Here is a 19,912-nt window from a genome sequence, read left to right on the forward strand (position 1 = left end):
TTCATGATTGATCTGACAAATTCACACATAATTCTGTCAAAATCCCTATCTTGACGAGTATCCTCAAACACAGTCAGTTACATCTTAAAGGTGCTCTAAGTGATGTCACGCGTTTTTAGGCCAAAACATTTTTTGTCACATACATCAAACATCTCCTCACTATCCGCTAGCTGCCTGTCCCCTGAACACACTGTAAAAAAAAACACGGTCTCTGTAGTCGCCACAAGCTCCGAAAACGGCAATAAAAACAAACTGGTGCAGCCTGGACCACGAATCATAATAAACATGCTCCAGTCAATAACCGACAAGAATGATTTTAAATGCGCATTCATGACTGTTTCAGGAAGCACGGAGGGGAGGGGGAGGAGGAGGTGTTCGACAACACTTCGAGCGTCAACAGGAAGTTACATCCACCCAGGATCACTTAGAGCACCTTTAAGTGAATGTAAACAGTTGAGGAACACGTGTAACATAACACTATATTAAAACACGTGGTAACACTATATTCGGTCCGGGCATTCGGTCTTAAAGTGACACCAGACTAATATTCCTACTGCTGTCTGTGTCATTACTGTTAAATCAAACAACAAAGGACAAAGAAGAAAAAAAAATAATAATAATTCACTCACTGCGCTTGATTAAACAACTTTTGTAGCTTTAACAAGGATTAATCTATATTTAATTTATACAGTAAAGACTATGCAATGTTATTTTACGTTTGATTATTCAATTTCTGAACCTGAATACTGTTACTGTACTGTACAGTTTTCTGAGCAACTTAAAGCACTTTATTTTATTTGTGTCTTTGTTCTGTTGCATTTATTTGAGCTGTTGGTTGGTTGGTTTATTAAGTGGTTTATTTGTTCTTATTTTATTACTGAAGACTCACTTGTCTTCTATAATGTTTGAACTAGGGATGCTCGCATTGACCGTTTAACCGTTAACCGAAAGTAAGAATTTTAACCGATTAATACTATCAGTTAAACGATTTTTTTGTTTTTTTTTGCTGCATGGTTAAAGAAAAATATGCTATATATATACATATATGCTTATTTGTTAACTCACCGGGAGTTTCACACGTGCCAGACATATTTCGCTAAGCAACAAGCAAAATGAAGCGAGCGAAAAGAAGTACTGACCATTTCCAAGCAATCGATCACAGCGTGCTAACGTTTTAGGACAGGTCGATGGTATATAAATCGTGGCCGAACGTTAGCGTTTGTCAATCAAGCAAAACCGTCCATTCAGAAACCGAGAAATTTGACACTTTAAGGTAAGAGGCTGATCTCTCAGATTGACGCGCGAGCTGGCTTGACTGAAGGATTTGTAGTTTATGGACTGTTTTGAGTTAAAAGCATTGATGGCATCAATAAAAGAGATATCTAAAAGCGAAACGAAAATTATTGCCTCGACCGGCGACACAGTGGGGAGGACGCACGAGAGGAGACCTGCGCGTTTAATTGGTATGTGTATGCTACTGTAATACTGCATAATACAAAGCTTATCAGTGGCATGCACTTTGATCACGAAAGTGAAAGTGCCTTTTGCGGTCGCATAGCGGTGCCCCCGCGTTCCCATTTCTCTCGATGTGAACCGTGAGCTCCAGTCCATTACAATTCAGGGCCATGGTATACTTCATTTCCCGCATTCCGCTCAGTCTCGCGCGCGAGCCTTTCAAAGAAACTCCTTTGCCCATGAGCGCGGAAAGACGCGTTCGGTGTGCACACGTGCACCGTCTGTGGTCATAACAATAACAATCCTTGAGGTAGGCCTGCTATTTTTATTTGACGGAAAAAATGTCTAAAATACCGGTTGTTAAAAGCTTCAATGGATTCACCGTGTTTTTGTTTTGTCATCTTAATTTGTTAAACATTTAAGTGAAAAATATTTAGTGTAGGCCTATTTATTTTATGCCTTTTATTTAAATTATTTTTTTCTGCTGTCAGAAACGCTGCAGGTGCGTGACAATTTGATAATGTGAATCCAGGTTCTGTTGTTTATCTGTTCTATGCTGCTGTTTGCATGTTAAAATAAACCCGTGGAAGACACAGACACTCGTCAATTGTATTTTTTATTTAATGTCATATTATATAGGCTATACAATATTATAATCTTATCAGTTAACGGTTAATAATCGGATAACGAGCGTCGGTTGTCGGTCGAGAAATTTAACCGAAATGAGCATCCCTAGTTTGAACTTTATATTAGTTAGGCAAGTAGTTTTTGCTGTGGTATCAAAGTTGGAATCAATCAAGTATTATCTAAATTATGTACTCCAATACAAATATTGCATAGGTCAAAACAACAACAATAAAACTTTTTATTTTATAAACTGCATGGTGCAAAAATGATAGCTTTTGATTCACATGCACCTTGCACTTTTTGCTAGACTTTTTTTAATCTGGACTGAATTCAGTCTATTTTCTTGTTTGTTTGCAATGACTTTTTTGGCATTATGCACCTGAAGTGAAAGGATGTTTTTTTCAAATCAAGGAACAATTTTTACCTAGTTTTTTTTTCTGGTGGGGTCAGTGAAAATTCTGGCAGGGCAAATAAAAATTTGAACCACTGGCCCGACTGAGCCAATAGAAAAAAATCCTTAGTGTTGAGCCCAGTGGGTACTGTCAAAGCACTTCCTAAATCAATAACACTTTAATTTCTGGTTTGATTCTATCAATGTTTAAGATGCACACACACACAATTAAAAAAAACTGTCTAATGTCTAACTCCAATGACTATTAAGTTTTTAAGTGGCTCTCATTTTCTGAGAAAACGCCCTAACAAAACTTTCCTGAAGGCATTAGACTTGCAGCAAACAATGAGTTGCCTGCGAGATCCTGTTTATTACTGTCTGTGGTTTTTGAAATACAGTAACCACATAGACAGATACACAAACACATCTGTTCACAACTCTGGGGCAAAAAAGCAGCAAAGCCACAGAGTAAATGTATTCAACTGAGAGTAAACACACTTACAATCACCCAAGGGAGGTAAACAAATAAAATTTGATCAATCACTGCTCTGGGTTTTAATTGACTGGCTATTATAGCAGTTTGCTCCCGTCTACAGCTTACTTTGCATCAGATGTTCATCTGAACTGGACCAATTTTCAGTTCCTAGAAAAAATTCACAACAGCTGGCTGGGTATTAAAAACATCCAGTAACAATGAATTCACTGGAAAATTAAAAATAATAATTGAATTAAAATAATAAACACACATACATACATACATACATAATATTATATTATATATATATATGTAAAAAAAATAATTTAAAAAAAATGTTTGGCTTTTTTTATTACTACTGTAATCTACTGCAAACTGCAGAACTATCTATTGTTCTCAAATGTTTGTTGCCTTTGGCAATGACAGACGCAAACAATGAGTTAAAGTGCTCAATGAGTTTGACGTGCTTCGCAGCCATTTTCCTAGCAATTACTCCAAAAGTGGCTATTGTAGGGCATTGTTTTATGGTTCAGGTACTGGGCAAAACTGTTTGCATGACAGAACTTCTTTGAAGTAACACTAGCAGTAGGGATCACAACCACAAGAGCTGATCACAAGATGTGACTGAGTGCTCTTCCAAAATGGCAGCTTTCTAGACACCTTTCCAATGCTCTGACCAAAGCAGGTTCAAATCATTCACTGGACCCGAATGAAAACGGCCCACTTGTTTTGAATGAGAGTGCACCAAAAGCAGCTTGTCATCAGAGTGAATCATTCTTTTCAAATCATCTGAATGACAATGTAAAAACAGATGCTCCTAGAATAAAATACCAGAGGAAATGCTCACAAAAGGTATTCACCAATATGGCTGCATTATCCACAGATAGTCTGTGTTCTTTTTAAAAGACCAAAGTACACAGTAAAATGCTCAGAATTAGACTAACCCAGTTGGAATACTGTATAAAACCCACAGTCTCACTCTTAGCAATATAGGAACATCTGTAAATAGCATGTCCAGGTCAGAACTAACATGTTTTTGACAAAAAAGATGCGTAGCGTTTCATTTCTCTTTACCCAAATAATCATTAACCTTCACTTCCTGGTGACAATGTTTGCTTTGAGTCACAGAGAACCTAAATTCACATGCACACGAAAGAGTGGCAGGGGCTGCAGGGGGGTACTGGGGCATGCACATTTGATTGTTCCTGTGTTTGCTGGCCTTTGCTATACAGCTCAAATGGATGACCTCACCTCTATTGAGCCCAGATCCCTCTCACTCATTCCACATCGTCAGCCTCACCCATGGCCCTCTGCTCACACCTTTTAAAAACAGCACAGCACATTTCCTGCTGGAAAAGTTACAAAAGTTTAAAATAGTTCCAAATGCAACAAAAATAAAAACTTGAGAATATCGAATTGCCATCGGCAACAGATGAGAAACATTTGTTTTAATCGATATGCGGCAGATTGCTTCTCTACAGTGCATTCCAGTGTTTGCTGCACAGCTATACAGCATCTTTCTGTTGTTACATGACAACAACCTTAGCATGACTTAGGATGTCTGAAACACTAACAAATGAGTCAGTTCTTTTTAATGAATCAGTCTCAAACTCAAGTTCAATCTGAATCAATGTCACAATTCACTGAACCACTAGTCGATTATATATCAAGGCTGATTGCGGTTAAACTGTATTTAAATTATTATTATTTAAGGAATTCACCCTTCACAAAGTTTAACTTGTACATATACAATAGTGCATCTAAAAACCTTGTAATGTCTAGATTTAATTTGGTGACCTTTTTATCCTTTAAAAATGTATTAGGAAGTCCTGGCATATTGTATTACATATTATAATGGCTCTCTAACCTGTGACAGTATTTGCTAAAGAAAACCATGTTGCTACCAGACTGCCACGAAAGCAGTGTTACATATGACATTGAATTGATTTCACATGGAGATATTCTGTTTCCTGGCAATCCATTTACTTCAAGAAAGCCAGGAAGAGCTCACCGGGTCAGCCAGAAGTTCTGCTGATATCAGCATATCAAAGATAAAGAGCAATGTCCACACAAAGAACAAGAAAAAACACTGAAAATAGAATGCTGGCAACACAAAGTTTATAAGTCTATTAGCACAGCTACATCCTTAACCACAAAACCACTTAGCCCTGGTGCAAATCCATTACCGATTTATCATTCACAAACACTACAGCTGAAAGTGGATTAAACAGTAACAATATCACAACAGGCTAGAGATCATTATAAGCAGATTACCACTAAATAAAATAAGCTTGCATAATTGCATGTAAAGGAGTTCTTAAGCAAATCTCAGTAACCTAAATCAAATTAAAACAAGTGGACCTGCATCTTGTGACAATAAAAACTGCTGCAAGGTGAGGTCAAACAGCTAACATATATTGCTAGCTAACGTTACTCCACCCTAGGGCTGCACAAATTGCTGTATTTTGTTTTTCTGCAATATGGAGAACTTAAATTAGCTCTATTTGTAAAGAATTAATCATTCTAGAATCATTGGAGGGACTTTGTAGTTGAGTGAATATGCATAGAAAATAATTAACAAATTACAAACAAGCATAGGATGAATTCAGGTTGATTAAGACACTTTTTGCCATTGAGATGACTGGGAAAAAATGTCCCAATCAACCTGAACTCCCCCTAAATGCAACAAAGATACAAATGAAATAAATAGTGCTTTACATTTTTCAGGTAAGACTAACAGTATTCAGGTACGGAAATTGAATAATCAAATGTAAAATAACACTGCATTGTCTTCACTATATAAATTAAATCAGAACTAAAATGGTTGTGCACTCAAATGGTTTAAAATCGCTTAAATGTTTAAAGTGACAAACTTTCATTGTATGATTATACATGTTTTAGGTCATAATTTGCAATTATAACTTTGCAATTAATCCGAGAATCACGTACGTTTTGAACTGTGTCTTGTTCGTACAGATTAACGATCCCTATACTTGACATCGCACATTACATCACAGATGCGCACATTGTGAAGATGCTAAAATGATCGTGCAGCCCTACTCCACCCAACCATTGATTACAATCTAAATAACCAGTCTTCCGTTGTTCCCCTGATCAGGACTCATGTCACTCAATACCATGAAAAAATGGCGTCAAATATACATACTGCCAGGAAAAAAATGCAATTGTATCCCATTGACAAGCTGTTGTACTCTTGTCCTGATGGTACAGTTTTTGCACATTTTTCTAGGGTCCAAACGTCAGAGTCTGTGATTAAAAATCTAATTTAAACCAATTCCCCCCCTAGAGTAATAAAAAAGTGGCCAAGCTCCAAAGCTCCACTTCTCCCTTAATTCTTATCTAATTGAACCCGGAAATGTTGCAGTCACTCCCACAAACTCCAGAGCCCAATTGGATTTAGGAAAAGCAGCAAAACAGGTACTGAATAACAAGAAGTGGGTACCCTTCTGTATATAATAAGCCTTTTAATTACTCTCTTTAAAATCGCCTTACCCTGTATTTATTGTAAACTGCCTGAAATTACACAAATTGAATGCATGTGCAATTAAAATAATTGAACAAAATAATGTTTTTAATAATTTCAACTAGTACACATATGATTTTAAATGTTTAGAACACATCACTGCCATCAAATCCTCATCAATAAATGTTCAGGCTTATGCATCCACAAGCAATAAAAATTAATACAAGAAAAAGAGTCTCTTATTGGCTAGTCTTAAGCCAGTGATGATGTCATTAGTGAATACAATGTTTTGCAAAACTCTAACCACTATTACAGTGTAGATGTAAGCCACACAGAGATGAATGTAATACACAGGAAGACCTGCCTGAGCACATTCCACATCATTACAACAGATTCTAAAGAATAGTTGAACTAGCTGACCAATAAGCCAAACCGCAAAGCTGTTACTAGGATACCGCATTATGACTAAGGGAAGTGGATGCGATACAAATAACGTGTTCCAAAAGACACAGTGTTCAAAATGCGATTAGGTTTTAAATAGATCAAAAAGAATTGTGGAAGGCTATGAGAATATGATATTGACAAGCTCCCATTTATTAAATGAAGTTTATGTTTCATCATGAAAGTGGGGAAGAGATTCTCCTAAAGGAGGTTTGCTCAAGACATTGTGTCTGTCTCTAAAAATACCATCATACCATCATATATGCTTTCATAGAAAGGTGAATCTCCACCGAATACTGATAACGCATCCATGCAATCCTGACTAAAGGTTTCATTCTGCCAAATTTACACTTAAGGCATTAGGTTTTTGGTTTATTTTTGAAAGGAAAAAACATCACTTCAAAAAGCCTCAATACTGAGAGTCTGCATGAATCAAAAACATAGTAAGAATCCAGCATCGAAAATTCCGCAGCTCTCATTTCTCACCTTCAATTTTCAACAGACTGTCTTCCTGACTAATGGCTGCATAAATCTGAGGCTACAGCCTGCATTAAGATGGAGCCCAAAGTGGTAGAGGAGACAGGGCTGTAATTATCGAGTCCAAAAGTAAGATGGGCGCCTTCAATACTAATTTCAGCATTTGGGTGCCATGTTAACACCCATCCTCTCTAGCGCAAGAGGCTGAAAATCTCTGCTCTCCTGCACGAAACACAACAAGCGCCGTTAGGCAGATGGCGAGACAGTTGGTGGGAATATCAGCGATAATGCAGATACATTCTGAAACTGTTTCTTTGCCATTCATTAGATCAGCATCAACAGCTGCTGCTTCCAGGAAGATGGGAGATTAAATGAGGTGGCAGAACAATATGCTGGAAATTAGTACTGGTTGAAACCACCAGTAGCTGATTAAAAAAAATCTACCTTTTTAAGAATAGGTCAAAATTTCGGGAGTAATGCAATGACATCGAGGAACTTTATGGACTAATTATAGAAATGTGGGTGGAAAAAGGTCCTTTCCTTCCCTTGTTTGTGACAATGCTTCGGTCATTGTCACCTGTGGTCACTTATTTGGATTTCATCTCTATTGACTTGGGTGATAAGGGATTTATCACCCAAAAATGAAAAATCTGTAATTATTTACTCACCTTCATTCTGTTCTATACAAGGGATGTCAATTTACAAATTCCCAATAAGCAACCAATTAATCTATTAATCATTAGCCTTAATACTGCAATATGCATCTACTGCAGTGGCATTAACAGCAGCATTTGCAGTGGGCCAGTGTGAATGACGCTCGGGACAGTAGACGGAACGGTCACTTGCCCGATCGGGCCAGTGCTGTCGGGTGTGCGTTATATATCGTCTATGATATCGTAATTTTTGATTTAAAGATCTGACATTATCATGTATGTCCCTCACTTTACAAAAACAAAACACACCCATTGAGTGCACGCATGCACCAAATCGTCTGTTTCGCTCGATTTCGCCTACTAAAATAGTTCCAAAGTCCACAGCATTGTTTTGCATCTCTGAGCAACACTTCCTGAATGAATCAGCCATTTGAATGAATCGGTTGAATCTCAATGATTCGCTCATTAACAGGGATTCGCTGCCACCTAATGGCGGGTTTAATTTCACATTTAAAGTGTTTTCATTTTTTTATAATTTCAAATAACAGTACTTAACGTTTTATATTTTCAACATTAAAAACATTTTTATGCATCTGTAACTGCTCTTGACTGATTAACTGTAATAAAGTTTAATCTATTCTATAGTTATATAGTTATACATAAGATTACAATTTCTGTACCTGAAAATCTCCTGTTTAAACCTACATGAAAAGCTTGAAAAGCACCATTTATTTCATTTATGTTTGTTCTGTTGTATTTATTTGTGCCATTACTCATAATATGATTATTTGTTAATATTTTATTACTTATATCTAGTAGCTTTTGGTGTCATAACCTTATATATTGAGGTTAAATATAACAAAGACAACGAAAACAATAATGCTTATTTTATAGGCCCATTTTGTAGTCTTTTTTTGTTGCTGTTGTTGTTTTGGCGGGGCAAGTAAAACTTTGAACCACTGGCCCAACAGGGCCAGTAGAAAAAAATCCTTAGTGTTGAGCCCTGAACTAATAGAAATGTGTCACCAATGCCGCCTCAGATGTGTGCTTGTCAGAATGTGTACTCCTGCTGTGAACGCACTTCCTGGAACAACGCGCTGAAAACAGCAACAAAACCCAATGAATTCACAACGATTTGTTAAAATAGTGTTCTCATTAATGTTATGTAATATGACAGTCCCAATCATAGTTATTATTAGTCGTGCATTGTTTGAGCTGCACGCGCTGAAGCGCTGAATGAACACTGGTAAACTGGAGCACTTTGCTAGCGCGTTATTTAACTCAAAGAAATGCATCATATATGAGATCAATCAGATATATACAAAGATGTCAAAAGCAATGGCCATTTGGATTGTATGCAATAATAAATAACTTCAGATAATATATGTAAGACTGGAATAGGGCTGCACAATTTATCCCGATTAAATCACACACAATTTGGCAAAGGCTGCGATTATTTTATGCGTATCTTGTCAGAGCTGTACGGCTCTGTGATCAGTAGTAAATGCTTCTCCATCTGAAAGCCAGGGGGCGCTTTTGTGCAGAAACTCCAAATATGCACTGCCGCAGAAGAAGATAACTCGCATCATATCGCTATAGTTGAATAAACAGAAGATTGAAACGCTTTGATTGATTAAACATGACTAACAAACACATGACTGCCTCATCTCACAGAAGGATGCTCAACTGTCGTTATGAAGTGAGTTTGGAGTAAAACATGTTATTAAATGTCTTTTGTTGGACAAGATGTTAATGCTTCTTATGTCTAGAAAGATGTTTGACGCGTGTTGCTTTTTCAAATGTACATTATAAGCGACTCAAACTCGCAGTGCTTTCAGATGGATTAGCATTTGGAGCCATAATTCATTGACAAACGCATTAAAAAAATTAAAATGAATCGCAGCCTTTGCAATTTCATAATCGCACTAAGAATCGAGTTTAAGCGGTAATCACGTTTAAGTTCAATTTTATTTTTTGTATCGTGCGATAAATCGTGCATCCCTAGACAGTCACGAGCCACTTGTAAACAACATACGTATATGTGTGTAAATACGTACCAATGGATGTGATAAGCATTAAAAAGGTAGGACTATTATATACACTATCTTCTTCCACTTTTATTGCCAAGTACAACATGTACAAGGAATTTGCTTGGAAGGTGCTTTAAAAAGAATTAAGAAATAAAAAGAGTACAATTTATCTGATGTATTACATCTGATGCAGACCTGTTACAGAATTAGATTTGGAGGTTGTCTCCTGCCAAATCTTGAAAAATATGCTTGCATAACCTAACAACTTAACCAAACTTCCATAGCAACAGCATATAGAAGAGCAACAGGAGAAGCTGTTAAATGCACAAACTTGCACATAATTTGTTAAGCCTGTGGCAATGATAAAAACCTTAATCCAATCGGTATCTATAGAATCTGGAGCACTCTACATGTGAAAAACTCTTGATAATCCCTCTGCTGCCAATCATCCACCCCGGCGTCTTTTTTCCTCTCGCACATTTCCTTTTCTACATGTTTCACAACATGTGCGTGTCCACCTACACACTCCCTTTCAATAGGCTACTTAATATTGGAAATGCGACACTGCCTGCAGATAACTGCATCCTTGGCATTCTTAGATAGAGGCTGGGGAAAGAAAACATTAAATCTAACAAAGTTTCACTCAGTAAGGCGATATCTGCTTGCTACTGACTTTATCAAACTCATCTTATAAATGCAGCATTGACTGTTTATTATGTCTAAAGACATTAACAATGCTATTTATATATTTAAAAAAAAAAAAGAAAAGAAAAAAAAAAGGAATTATGGGATCCGTGCTGGTCCACAGATGGATCTAAGAACAACAAAAATTCAAGTCTAAAAGTGATCAGACTGACTCGAGACTAAACAAAAACGCACTTCTGTCAAAGGACACAGCAACCTCAACATCTCAGGGGATGGTATAAGTTCTTCCTTGGTCATTTTTAAGATCTGGTGATGGTCTGCATCTTCCATACATTTAAAGTTAAAAAGGGAATGGCAGAAAGCACTTCAATCAGAGACCAGCTCTTCAAATCCACCCCCACACGAACTGCATTTAGAGCCTGGCCAATACACAGTGAGCACACACCACCCACACAATGAAGAAAAGACATGCAAATGACAAATCAGTAAAGCCCTTACAGGGAGAAAACTGAGCAAAGGGCCATTAGTCAACCTACAACACAAACCTCACAATTTCGAAGTGACAAAATGTTATGCATAATAAATGCAATGTGATCTACAGCCCAATAACTCCTCCGGTTGGGCACCTGATCTGATTTGCAGCTAATGCAACAGATTCCATAGATTATCAGTGTCTGAAAAGAGCCGGTGATGGCAGCTCAATAGTTTTTGAGACACAGCCATTGTTCTCAAAATTATTGATATAAAATGGAGGGCTCTTTTTTGACCAATTAATGTGCATAACTTTTCCAGTGATTATTGTATAAGGATTTTTAAGTGAATTATATACAGTAAAAGCTTTATCTACTTGAAGAAAAGGAAATTGGCATAGAGAGAAAAATATATATATATTACTGAAACATTAAAATTGTATTAATCCACATGACTTTTCCTGACCTGGAAATCACACTTTAAAATTCACTCACATTTACAGAACGACATTAACTGAAAGTGCTCATTTGTAAGGATTCAAGTTTTACAAAGCATCTCATTTAACCTGCACGCAACTCCTGACTTAACAATGAAAAACATAGGAGTCAAAATCATGTCTTTTCTTATTTGATTAAATTCTCGCCCTGACTGATGCAGAAATTATATATGCATGTGACACACAATCCATGTTTATGAAGTTGCACGTCTGTCACTGCTGTGCTCCTGTTCTTCTCACATCTGGAATTAAGACCAAAACTATTCACTATAACCTCACCATCTTTACCTTACACCATCTTGTTTATCAAATTGAGACCAAATAATAACAACACAGCGGACGACATGTATATATTTACATTCTGCCTGCTATAATCTATCAAAATATGATCGCCTTCACTGCAACTTTCTGATAGATTCTTGCGTTCCTCTGATAATCAGGTGAGTACGTTAGATATCATTCGTTAACCGTCGCAATTCGCTCGAGGGATAAAACGCGGGCATTTTACAGATTACAAAGGCGCATTTCTCCGAGAAAACACATCCGTGGCCCCCTTTACATACATATAAGCACTGTTGGGAGTTGGCATGGACAGTTAAATCACAGACATGTTATGAACTCACCTTCTTCGCTCTCCACCTCCCGCTGCTCTCGTGCGGTCTCTTCTCTCACAAAATCTTCCGATAAAAGTCCGACACAAGCTTCTCTCCGCCTCGTAATAGTCGCCAGCTAAGTGCAGTCTGTGTGCAGCCGTTATTCCTGCTGTTTTCCCGTTTGTCGCGGGAGATTTTGCAGCGTATTGTTGTATCTACTCCAGCAGCAGTACCGTTGGCCTCAGCGTCTCGTTCACAATTATTCAACTTCGAAGTTCATACAAAAGTTGCTGCTCCGCCTCACGCTGCAGCTGCTGATGAGGTCACTGCAAGCCGCTGCTACGCTTCGCTAATAGGAATCTCGCGATAGCTGAGAGCAGAGAGGAGCGTGATTTGTATCTGTGGGAATGGGCCCCCTACGGACAGCGTTGCCGTAGCAACAGCACAATTTATGTGCTGCACGGTTATCACGCGAGTGGTATTCTGTTGTTTTTGACAAGAGTAGGGCTGAACTGTCCAATATGTGCATTACTAAATCTGTGTCGTGTTAGCTGGGTAGCATTTGTGACTTTATTCTAAGCATAATGATTAACACTTTAATAGTACGAACAGTGAGTGTTTATTTACCTTGTCCCGTGTTTAACCTCCTGTAGGTTCTTCAGCTTTTCTCTTTGCTATTTGTAACCAATAGTCCCTGATAACCAAACACGTGCAGGAAGTAGTTTGTGAAAACACAAAATGAGTTTTTTGGGTTTATTTTCAGACAATTAAAAAATGCACAACTAAAATCAATACCATCACAAGTTATTTTCACTATCAATTTTTGTTGTCTGAATGTAAACCCAAAACAAAGGAATTTCACATTATGTTTTACACAAACTACAATGCTCTGGGAGTTTGTATGTCTATATTTTGATGACTATTCCACTGAAACTTTGAAAACTAGTTGGTGTCAAATGCTGACGAATCGATGGATAACTGGACATAGCAACCTTTCTTATTCTCTGTTGAGAGTGACCACTGATAGGTTTCATATATAGTATGTACATGATTAAATAAACTATAAAAAATAAGAATAAGTAAGCTTGTCCAAACTTTTTACTGGTACTGTAAAAGTGACAATGTTGTGTGGGATCTTCATGTGACTATAGTTCCAATAGTTACTCTCTCTCTCTCTCTCTCTCTCTCTCTCTCTATATATATATATATATATATATATATATATATATATATATATATATATATATATATATATATATATATATATATATATATATATATATATATATATATATATATATATATATATATATATATATAATATACTGCATGTTTACTCATGTGTCTCAAAACTATTCCAAAGGAAAATCAATCAAATTAAACTACAGAGGATTATAAGTAAACGGATTACATCATTAAAACAATATGCGGTTTGTTACCATGACAACTTGTCTGCAGTTACTCGTGAAAATAAATTAATTTTGGTAAAAAAATATTTAATATAAACACTGTGATGCAGATTTCAGTCAAGCTACTACCACTGCAGCATTCACTGTCCATATTTGATGACAGATATTTTAGTGCACATATAATCCAAACTGAGCACATGTGGAGGTTAATCGATTTAAATTGTTCTAGTCTAGAGTCCATGAAGACTATTTTGTGAAGAATTAAAAAAAAAACAATTAACAAACAACATGCTCTTTTTGATAACACAATTTAAGGGGGGTAAGAAGTTTGCAGGGATTATCATCTGTGCGCAAACAGAATTCATCATGTCAGGCAGGTTGCTACCATCCGACCATCTAAATTATTTAGCAATGCCTTTGTCCTGCTTGAGTGATCAATACATGACGCCCCCTACTTGTTTACCACACAATTGCATGTGTGACCTCACATAGGAATGTCTTGTCAGGGATGCCAGGGGAACAGGAAGAATGGTCCCATTCATTTAGTTCCACTCAAGTGATGCAGATATACTAATACAGAATGACATGCAGAAAGGTGACAAGTTGTTGCTGAGCACACAGGGTCTTTGTGTGGCCCAATGAGAAGAGCAGTGCAGAGAGCGTGTGAGGCCTTCAAAATGGCTGATGCACTAGTTAGTCTAAGCGATTAACATAATTTAGCATACAATTAAGCTAGCCCATGTTGTTTATTGTTCATATTTGTGTTATTATGTTGATGGAATCAGCAAAGTAATTACCAAATGCCCACAGAGAGAGAGATTAATGACAGTCAGTTATATTCACTATGCATGTTCCAAGACTTTATTAGCATTTCCCTCTGAGAAGCATTAATAAGTCCTAATGCAAGTTGATAACTGCAATCTCATTAAGAAATCATAATTATCTTTTCATAGGTGCACAGTGCAGTATGAAAGTGGAGATATGCATGCTGAATGTTTCTCCTGGTGCCTGAATCAATATACTAAGGCACTTCACTGTTTCCCTGACTCCTATATTATTGAAATAAACTATATGTGTTATAATTTTTTTTTTTAAATAATATATATATATATATTTGTGTGTGTCAATATGTCTGTTATATTTCGTTTTTTAATTGCTTTGGTGCAGTTTTCTTAAGCAAGTGTAAAACTCTTAGTACTAATGTAGATAGATAAATAGATAGATAGATGAGAGACAGACAGACAGACAGACAGACGATAGATAGATAGATAGATAGATAGATAGATAGATAGATAGATAGATAGATAGATAGATAGATAGATAGATAGATAGATAGATAGATAGATAGATAGATAGATAGATAGATAGATAGATAGATAGATAGATAGATAGATATAGATGAGAGACAGACAGACAGACAGACAGATAGATAGATAGATAGATAGATAGATAGATAGATAGATAGATAGATAGATAGATAGATAGATAGATAGATAGATAGATAGATAGATAGATAGATAGATAGATAGATAGATAGATAGATAGATGAGAGACAGACAGACAGACAGATAGATAGATAGATAGATAGATAGATAGATAGATAGATAGATAGATAGATAGATAGATAGATAGATAGATAGATAGATAGATAGATAGATAGATAGATAGATAGATAGATAGATAGATAGATACAGTAGATAGATAGATACAGTAGATAGATAGATACAGTAGATAGATAGATGAGAGACAGACAGACAGACAGACAGACAGACAGACAGACAGACAGATAGATAGATAGATAGATAGATAGATAGATAGATAGATAGATAGATAGATAGATAGATAGATAGATAGATAGATAGATAGATAGATAGATACAGTAGATAGATAGATACAGTAGATAGATAGATACAGTAGATAGATAGATGAGAGACAGACAGACAGACAGACAGACAGACAGATAGATAGATAGATAGATAGATAGATAGATAGATAGATAGATAGATAGATAGATAGATAGATAGATAGATAGATAGATAGATAGATAGATAGATAGATAGATAGATAGATAGATACCAGATACCAGTTCAGTCTAGGCAGCACCGCCCTAGAACACACAATGCAGTACACTTACCTCGGTCTGATCGTCACTGCATCGGGGAGTTTCAGTATGGCAGTGAATGCTCTCAAAGATAAAGCTCGAAGAGCTCTATACGCCATCAAGAAAAGATTCCAAAACATTGATTTACCAATTCCAATCTGGTGTAAAATCTTTGATAGTGTGATTCAGCCCATTGCGCTGTATGGAAGTGAAGTTTGGGGTCCACTCAGTGATCAGAGCTACACTAGATGGGACAGACATCCAACAGAAGCCCTACACACAGAATTCTGTAAAATGATCCTAAAATTACAAAGAAGAACACCCAATAATGCATGTAGGGCAGAATTAGGCCGATTCCCATTGATTATTAATATGCAAAAAAGATCCCTCAAATTCTGGATGCATCTAAAATCAAGTCCCACAGAATCGCTACATTTTAAAGCATTACAAACCCAAGAACTGAACCCCGAAAAGAGTCACCTCAGTCAGCTGGTTCTGAGACTTACTAACCTGACTAACTCTACTAACACTAACCAGTCTCAGACCAGCACTGCTTCTCCAAACATCAAAATAAACCAAATCTTCAAACAATCTAAAAATACATATCTGGAACATTGGGATGAGAAAACTAAAACACAAAGTAAATTACAATTCTATCGAACACTGAAATCAAATTCAGAGACGGATCCTGACCAAGTACAGGCTCAGTGAGCACAGTCTAGCCATCGAGACCGGCAGACACAGAAAGAGCTGGTTACCCAGAGAGCAAAGGGTGTGTGTTCACTGCAGGACAGGAGAGATCGAGACAGAGACGCACTTCCTCCTTCACTGTCACAAATACATATCAATTAGAGATCTCTACTTCACCAAATTCAGTAACGTAATAAAGAACTTTACTGCCATGAGTGAAGTAGAGCAAATAAAGTTAATATTAGGAGAGGGACCGACAGCAGCACTGGCTGCGAGATACGTGTGGATGTGCCACAGCCTGAGAGACAGCAGGTGAATGTGTGTAATGTGTGTGTCTGACCTCAGTGTGTTTCCCTACCGTCCACCACAGTGACCCTCCGTACATGTGTGTGTATATATTTGTTTAACCACTGTGGTAACAAATGTTCAGACATGTTCTATTGTGTTACACTGTTAATTTAAGTTTAAGTTATGTTGTAATATTTGATAGCATTATAATATTTTATATTTTCTTCTATTATACAGATGTTTTTATTATTGTTATATGTATGCTTTGGCAATATTGTATTATTTACAGTCATGCCAATAAAGCAATTTTGAATTTGAATTTGATAGATAAGAGAAAGACAGACAGACAGACAGACAAATAGATAGATAGATGATAGATAGATAGATAGATAGATAGATAGATAGATAGATAGATAGATAGATAGATAGATAGATAGATAGATAGATAGATAGATAGATAGATAGATAGATAGATAGATAGATACAGTAGATAGATAGATGAGAGATAGACAGACAGATCGATAGATAGATAGATACAGTAGATAGATAGATAGATAGATAGATAGATAGATAGATAGATAAAGTAGATAGATAGATGAGAGACAGACAGACAGACAGACAGATAGATAGATAGATAGATAGATAGATAGATAGATAGATAGATAGATGAGAGACAGACAGACAGACAGATAGATAGATAGATAGATAGATAGATAGATAGATAGATAGATAGATAGATAGATAGATAGATAGATAGATAGATAGATAGATAGATAGATAGATACAGTAGATAGATAGATGAGAGATAGACAGACAGATCGATAGATAGATAGATACAGTAGATAGATAGATAGATAGATAGATAAAGTAGATAGATAGATGAGAGACAGACAGACAGACAGACAGATAGATAGATAGATAGATAGATAGATAGATAGATAGATAGATAGATAGATAGATAGATAGATAGATAGATAGATAGATAGATAGATAGATAGATAGATAGATAGATAGATAGATAGATGAGAGACAGACAGATAGATAGATAGATAGATAGATAGATAGATAGATAGATAGATAGATAGATAGATAGATAGATAGATAGATGAGAGACAGACAGACAGACAGACAGACAGACAGATAGATAGATAGATAGATAGATAGATAGATAGATAGATAGATAGATAGATAGATAGATAGATAGATAGATAGATAGATAGATAGATAGATAGATAGATAGATAGATAGATAGTCTCAGTTGAGAAAAATCAGCATTAGATCCCATTGATAGTAATCAGCCTAAAACAGTAAAGTAAAGCAAGACAACACCAAATGTACGTTTAGTTCTGTGTGTGGAAACAAAGATCAAGCAGCTTTCTCTCAGCCTCTTTCAACATCTTCAAGCAGGTATAAAGGAGAGATGAGAAGCCAGAGTAGAAAGAGTCTGAATTCTGTGAAGTTCTCTCAGGGTGCTTAGCATTCCACATTGCGCACCTCCAGAGCTCAGAGAGCCAGCGTGACTCACTCTGGTGTGAAAGCACAGAGTGGCGAGGTGGGAGGATGACAACACAGTGCTTAGCAGAAGTGTCCTGAAGCTGGACCCCCCCTCTCCTCACCAAACGCCCCCGCTGCATGCGTACGCACCCCAAAAATAATACTAAAGCACATCTTGTTTCTTGCTCGCTCCTCTCGTTCTTGTCCTAAGGATACATTGGTTTATTTCTCTCAATGCCTGGCAAGTTTTTGTTATGAGCAAATCAATGATTAAATGAGGATAGGTAAGAGCCAATTGCATGAAAGTATTTGGTTATGGCATGACAGGATTATCTAGGAAAGGAAAACTGAGGGGAGCTAAGGGCTGTTTTTCTCCTCTTTCGAAATCAGCTTGATCCCGGATTCCAAAACTCTGACAATAAGGGTGAAGAAAAAGATTAAATCTTGTTTAACTCAAAAGTGAGACTAATGACAATAGCAGGATTAAAGCAAAACATGTGAGCCAAATGTGTCCTCATGTAATCTCCAGACTTTGGCAGTTCTTACATGATAACCATCATTATGTTATCCAAGTTAGTCCTTCAGTCCTTGTTTATCATGTGTTTGTGTTCCGCATGCAACTAGTGATGACAGAGATGAGACCTCGAGAGATGTAAAAAGTCAGCTCAGACTTTTCATTGGAGACAATGGAGCTCTTCCAATTGTCATCTGTGAGAACACACTGTGACACCTGAAAAGATTTACTAACTAGCCTAACAAATGCATCCTCTACACAGTGTATAAAAGGTACCACAATTAAGCAAAAACAATGAGTCTTTTAGTTGAATATGAGAACATTCACGTGTATTCATGTGTGCCAAACAGACTCAGAGCACTCCAACGTTATTATTGAAAAAATACTCACGTTTTGTATATAGATGTGTGCATGTGATGCATTGTGTGGTATTTCATTCAGTCATTCTGATATGATACCCTGCTGTTTTAAAGAGTGGGGTAACATAAAACATATTGCCTTTTGCACACAGTTAAAGTGATAGTTCAACCAAAAATGAAAATTTTACTTGTTCCAAACCTGTATGACTTTCTTTCTTAAAACAGAACAGAAGATAGAAGTGTTTATTTGGCCCATGTAATTTTTCATTGCATGGACAACATAAATTGGTAACAATAAGGTCTTAATAATTAACTTAAGTTAAAGGATTAGTTCACTTTCAAATGAAAATTACCCCAAGCTTTACTCACCCTTGTGTATAACTTTCTTCTTTCTGATGAACAAAATTGGAGAAATATTAATAAATATCCTGACGCATCCGAGTTTTATAATGGTAGTGAACAGGGGTCACGAGTATGAGCTGAAGAAAGTGCTTCCGTCCACATCAATCCATCATTAACATACTTCATGCAGCTCCGGGGGGGTTAATAAAGGCCTTCTGAAGTGAAGTGATGCATTTGTGTAAAAAATTATCCATATTGAACAAGTTATGAAGTAAAATATCTAGCTTCCGCCAAGACCGCCTTCCGTATTCAAGTTACAAAGAAAGTGTAAACTGGCGTCGCGTCAATTAAGCTTTTTTTTTTTTTTGAACTTCAAGAGTTTTACACTTTCTTTGTATGTTGAATACGGAAGGCAGTCTAGCGGAAGCTAGATATTTGACTTCAAAACTGGTAAATATGGATTTTTTTTTTTTTTTT

The 19,912-nt window shown here is 36.6% G+C and overlaps 1 protein-coding gene across 6 annotated transcripts in view; it reads right to left on the reverse strand.

The window, feature by feature from the left end:
* The window catches only part of sipa1l1 (signal-induced proliferation-associated 1 like 1), a 78,457-nt gene extending 65,944 nt beyond the window's left edge, over positions 1-12,513 (reverse strand). For all 6 annotated transcript variants that reach the window (XM_067383923.1, XM_067383925.1, XM_067383924.1 and 3 more), the window contains exon 1: positions 12,269-12,513. The gene's annotated coding sequence lies outside the window, so the exon portion shown is untranslated. The remainder of the gene's footprint in view (positions 1-12,268) is intronic.
* Between the last annotated feature and the right edge of the window lie 7,399 nt (positions 12,514-19,912).

This window comes from Chanodichthys erythropterus, chromosome 4, assembly GCF_024489055.1.
Source record: "Chanodichthys erythropterus isolate Z2021 chromosome 4, ASM2448905v1, whole genome shotgun sequence".
Lineage (NCBI taxonomy): Eukaryota > Metazoa > Chordata > Actinopteri > Cypriniformes > Xenocyprididae > Chanodichthys > Chanodichthys erythropterus.